The following is a 6,477-nucleotide window of genomic DNA, read 5'->3' as shown; positions in this document are numbered from 1 at the left end:
GAATTCTCTCACCCTCCCGTGCTTCTGACTGTACCCAGTGCATGTAAAAACAAACAAACCAGCAAACAAATAAATAAAAGCATGCCTCTATAAAAAAAAAAAAAAAAAAAGAAAGAAGAGGTTGAACTTTCCTAGTGTCCTGCATCCCTTGATGAAAAAGAGTACTTTGCTTGTTTTTTATGGTTTTTGCTTTGTTTATCAAAAATCAGTTTCAAGCGCCTCCCCTGGTGGCGCAGCGGTTGAGCGCTGGGCTGCGAGGCTGCCCGCAGTCTCTGCAGCCCGGTTCGTTTCGCCGCCGCTGGCGAGGGTCCCACACACACACACAAAAAAATCAGTTTCAAGAACACACTGATCTGGCCATTTCTCTCTGGCTCTACTGTCTTTTTCCCCTCAGTACATAAACATAATCAAACCCATCTTCAACAATGCTTTGGGAGAAAAAAATCTCTTCCTCTTTCCACCCCTTCTCTGTCTGTGGATACAATTTTGTTTTTTAAAGAATAAATATGCTTGCTATCTACATTTCTATGCCTATCAATTCTTGCTCTTTAAATTTTTTTTAAAAATTTCTGCCCCACCATTCTCTCTGTCGTTTCCTTCAAACCCTAGTACTCTCTAACCTTCTCTCCCTTCCAGCCGGTTAGCCACAAATTTTTTTCGCTTGTGTACCCATAAAATAATGTTTAAAAACTTTATTTCCTTTGCATATTTTAAATTGATATGAAATTCTTCATCAAGAGCTTGTCTTATATGTTGGCTTCTACCTGTTCCTGTCAAACGTACCAAAATCCAAAATTGAGTAGACCCAGTGATAACCCATAGTAAAATGAAAGTGGTACATCCAGAATTAGTATGAGCAGGGCCAGGAGCACAAGTAAAGCTGATGACTTAGACATTCATGTCACTTAGGTAGTTACCCCATTTGTGTACCATTGCCTCTCCCTCCGTTCACACCTATGATTGCAAAGGAGGTGTGATCTCTTTATAACCAACTGGTAGAGCAGGGGAAAAAAAACAAAGCCTGATTTGCAGATAGGACCGAATGGTACATAGGTGCAAGCTGGAAAGGAACTGCGACTGCACTAATATAGCTCTGCCCTTGGGTGATCTTGAATGAAGGTGGTGAGGGGAATTCCCTCACCAATGGATAAAGTCTTCTCAATGCTGCACCTAGTCATTCGCTCTGTGTGGGTAGATATGTAGCCGAGGTTGAAATATATATATGACTCCTGGCACTAGCAGTTGACTTGGCTGGTTGACAAGGAGCCTGAGGAAAAAGATTAGAAGATAAGGGCAAGGAGGAGTAGCAGACCTCTCCTGGCTTGCCCACTGCTCCCCTCAGCAATGTACTTTGGTCAATCTGCCTGTTCTGTTCCCCACTCTGTCTCTGGTGAATCCTTTCATCCCCCACACCTCTGGCCTGTACCCCAGCTCTTATATGCATAAATAAATACATTTTTTTAAAAAAGATAAGGGCAAGGAGCTCTGGGATAGGGACATGTCGATGAAATAGGTAAATGGGCAAGATGTATGCAGATGCCCACCAGAGAACATCTGTGAAAGAGGCATTGAACAAACAAGGAGACAGCATGACTCAGTCAGTTGATGCTGAGTACATGATATGGCACAGTGAGCATGTGACTACAGTAGCCACGGTGACAGATGGGAGCAATACACGAACCCAAGAACATGGTCTCCCACTCAGAGGCTTGGATAGCTACTGCCACTGCTGGTACCACTTGTCCACCATTGCCTCTCCCTGAGTTCTCGCCTATGACTGCAAAGGAGGTGGGGCCCTTTGTGAATGTCCAGTCTTCCAGCAATTAATTCAGTGCTGAGCTCCCAAAATGGCACGTCCCTCAAGGAGAACAACTAGCCATTTGATGACAAGTTGACTGCATTGACATCTTGGAAGTGGCAGCAATTTATTTTGATTAGAATTGATACATTATGGGTATGGTTTCCCTGTTCTGCCTGCAGGGCTTCAGGTAGCATCACTGAGTGTTTACTGAGTGTCTAACTGTTGATTTAGGATCTCATATAGTGTTGCATCAGCCTAAAGGACTAAATGAACAGCAAAAGAGGCTTGACAGTGGCACATGACCATAGGATCCACCGACCCTTTCATGTTCTATACCACCCAGAAGATGCCAGCCTCAACAAGAGAGAAGGAATGACTGTTAAGGCAGAGTTGCAGTGCCAGTGTGGAGATGCAACCAATTGTGGAAGAAGTACCATCTTCCAGGACACAATATATACTTTGTCACAACCAGTATGTCACTACATCAAAGGATAGGTCTAGAAGCCAGAGAGTAGAAAGAAGTGACTCTACTTACCATTATCCCCAGTGATCTCGTGGCATTTCTGTCACAATAATTCTGAGCTTTGAGGGTTCTGAGGTTCTGGTTCTCAAGAGGAAATGTTTCCATCAGGGGATGTAGCAAAAATCCATTGAACTTTAATACACAACTGCCACTAGGCACTTTGAGCTACTCAAGCCAAGGGACCAGCAGGCGAGAAACAGGAGACACCTTCTTGGCAGCAGTAATTGACTCTGATCATCAGGAAGAGCCAAGGCTTTTGTTAAGCAGTTGAGGCAAAAAGGAATATGTTTGTCAACCAAATGACCCAACTGGGTGTCTCTTTGAACACCTTTGCCCAATTTTAATGGCAAAAGACATGGAGCTTGTCTGGGGACCAGAGGCTCAATGGAGGTGATTCCTAAGGGTGAGGAAAATCTAAAATGGATAGCAGAGAAAGATAATGAGTATTATTCGGGGCCTCCTGGGTCAGCTGCAATGGTGGGGACTGTGGTTCTTCGCACTAACCATCTGCTCCCAGAAAAGCTGCTCCCAGAATCTATACAGAGAAATAGTTGTGAGTGGCTTGAGGAAGCATGGACACGGATATGCTACACAGGTCCACCTTTGTCCACCTTTGTCATGTCTGAAGGGCTTCTGCCCCTGGCTGCTGGGAGAATTGCTAGCTAATAGCCTTCAGTTATCAGCTCTGTTGAGAAATTGCCCCCCAGGGAGTGGAGCTCCCTACCCAAGGTCACATCCCCTTCTCTGTGGAGAGGAAGTACCCAATGACTGAAGCTGGAGTATAAATGTCTGGTCCCTTCACCCAGCTCAGAACAACTCAAAAGACCATCCCAGCTGCAAATTTCTCTATGGGATCAGCTGAAGCCTTTATTGAGCCTACTTTGCACCCATCTTCTCCTTCTGACCAAGCTGCTTCCTTCCTTCCCCCACAGGTGTTGAACCTGAGTGCCTCCAATCCCACAGCATGCTAATTTCCACCTCAACATCTGCCAACTGGGGGACCTGCCCTGAAACAGACTCTGCATTGAGTTCAGTGGAGTATTTCTGTCCAGAGAATTGGTATTGGGAGCTAGGTCACGGGCCCTCTGCCAGAGAGGGCACTGCACATGCCCTTGCTTTCTGCCCTGCCCTTCCTTCTTGCCCACTGGTTTCAGGTCCCAGACTGGACATAATCTCCCCAGTTTGGGGATCTGGCAGAGACAAAGCACTATTTATTGTCTTAGGTGTAGCATGTATAGAAATCATTTCTCAGGCATTACACATGAAGATAGGCATGCCCCAGAGGGTAAAATGGACCCAATCGAAGTTAATTAGCATTAGCTTTAATGCCTTTGCCTTGGTCCCTTTCCCCAAGTACTTGGAAAGTAAGTTGTTTGATTCTGATGCAGCCTCTTGCTCCATCTTTTAGGTGAAAAGCAGCAATGATTGTCTTTCCTTCAAAAAATGAATGCTATTCAATTACTCATTAGTATGATTAATCTCTATAGCAGGCAATTTGCCCCTAATTCATAATCTAAAAAAACACACCTGTTTTTGTCATCAAGGATGGGCCTATATAGGGATGGAACTGCAAGGCCAAAGACAATTCAGGTCAAGTCTTCTCTGAACCAGATCAGAATCTCTGGTGAGAATCAGCTTTCAGCAGCCTCCACAAATCCTCTGCAGCAAGACTTCCCTGTCTCATGTAGGCAAGAATTATCCTCATTATCCCACCAGGACAGTGGGCCTGGAACCCAGGAAGTGAAATGGAGCACATGATGACTACTGCCTCTTTCCTTCCTATAGTCAGTGCTCTTCTGGCTCAGCTTAGGTTATTTTCAGCCTGGCCCAGTTCACAATGGGAAGAGCTGCTGCACCTGGAAATAGAGCTGCTTTGTTGCAGTGAGGCAGGTGCAGAGGAACCAACCCTAGCTTGGAGACTATCTTAGGTAAAAGATACACAAGGATGCACAAGCAAGTAAAAATCCAAGTCCTAAGGGGCTATAGCCAGGAGGCAAAGAGGATAGCAGATAAGCCCCGGGACAAGAGTGGACCGCATTCCAGAGGGAATGACAAGGATCGGCCTTTAAGTGTGTTGGCCTGAAACTTCTTCAGTTCTTCCTGCTTAGGACCTAGGTAGACCTATTTTTTTAAAAGATTTATTAATTTATGCGTACAAGAACTGGAGTACAGGCCAGAGATGCTGGGGGTGAGAGGATTCACCAGAGACAGAGTGGGGAGCAGAACAGGCAGATTGACTGAAATACACTGCTGAGGGGAGCAGCAGGCGAAACAGGAGAGGTCTGCCGTGCCATGTAGGTCAGCTCCCTGACTGAGGATTGAACTCGCACTGCAGTGGCTGTTGATAGCTTCATAGTGCTGAGACTTAACTCCTTACACCACCAGAGGGGCCCCCTAGGTAAACCCGTTTTAAATGTCATCTCCATAAATCTTTGAAATCTTAACCTGTTTCCTTCCATGTGCAGGGTATTTTACTTGGGGTAATATTCCTCTCCTCTATTTACTTTGTCTCAAAGTAAAAGGTGACTGTGGTAGGTAGGGAAGGGGAAAACTCGTCATGCAAAGGCCAACTCCACCCCTTTTTCCTACCTGCAGCTATTGAATCCTACTGCTCTTGCTGAGGAGGACCCTATCCCTACAGCAGACAGGGTCAGGGGGAGGCTTTCTCTGATCTAGTGCTGCCACAATTGGGTTAGTGAGCCTCCTTATGGCACTGGTATTACCACTTCACTTAGCTGGCACACCTCAGTCTGTCTTCCAACCTAGCCTCTCTGTCAGTAATAAAGGGGATATCTTGGCCTTTATCTATCACTTCTGTATTCTCAGGGCCCTCAAAGAGACTCTAGAAAAGCTTTCCTGACCCCTCAATCTTGCTGATGTTTGAATTCCCATGGCATTTTGGGGATATCTCTAGTATGACTTTTGATTATTCGGGTAACTACCTTATTTCCTTCCCTTGCTAGTTGAGAAAATCACAAGAAAATGCTCCAGTGGTCAGCCAGTAGACAAAGATCAAGGGACTAACTTGAAGAGACAGACATGGAAACAATGATAACACCATGTGATGAGTGTGTTAACCGGGGTTGCAGACAAGGTTCTGTCCAGAGCACCAATGAACAAAGCAAGAGAGAGCTTAGGATGTGTGCAGCTCCACCAACCCAGTGTCACATCCTTCCATTTCTGAGAAATATTTGTTTCAGCTGCTAAGCATCCATTGCCCTTCTTTTGCGAAAAAGTACTTTAATTTCCATTTAATGGAACCACTCTTCCTGCTAAGCTTCAGGCTTTCCTAGCCTGATTCTATTCCCAACATTAGGGTAAACAAGAGACAGTAGGCCTGGCCAATCAGGGCACTGAATCTTCCTGGCCACAGGGACTCATTCAGCAATGAGATCTATCCCAAGTTGGTCAAATCATATTGAATACTGGGACATTTGTAAACTTCAAGGAACAGGCTTACCTTGTTTTCTGTTGGACTTAGTGCTCTGAAGAAAGTATGAAGCTGAGCAGTCCCCTTACCACTACTAGGGAAAGGCATGGCTAGGAAGTGGAGGCAGCACCCAAAGTGGGCATTTAGATAGCGCCCTTGGAGCACCTGAATTCATTGCATTGTTTGACTTTACTGGTACTAAGCCAAGAAAGTTCTTTCTTGCATAACCAATTTTACTTGTTTTGTAACTAAAAGTATACAGGTTAATACACCCTTAGGTAAGATCAGAAAAGGTTTCAGCATGTTTTCTTAGTCATGAGGCTTCATGAGGGTATCTAAAGTTCTATTTGTTTAAACAAACAAATCCTGTTGCAATGGAAAGATAATTCATATTTTTCCATTTCTGCAAAATGTTTAAATGTCTTTCTACTGGGCATAAATTTACCTGTGACTGTAGGCCCTTGCCACAGTCTATGTTACCTTGATATAGTATCCAGGATATATAAAAAACTCTTACAGCTAAACAATAAAAATGTAAATAACCCAATCTGAAAATGGGCAAAGAATTTCAATAGATGTTGGTGTTTCTCCAAAGAAGGTATATATAAAAAGGATAATGTCCTTTCGGTGAGATTGTTGAGAAATTGGAATACTCGTGTTGCTGGCGGGAATGTAAAATGTTGCAGCTACTCAAAATTAGTGGCAGTTCCTCAAACTGTTAAA

This window comes from Talpa europaea (assembly GCF_964194135.1).
Source record: "Talpa europaea genome assembly, chromosome: 6".
NCBI lineage: Eukaryota > Metazoa > Chordata > Mammalia > Eulipotyphla > Talpidae > Talpa > Talpa europaea.
This window is presented reverse-complemented; position numbering follows the sequence as displayed.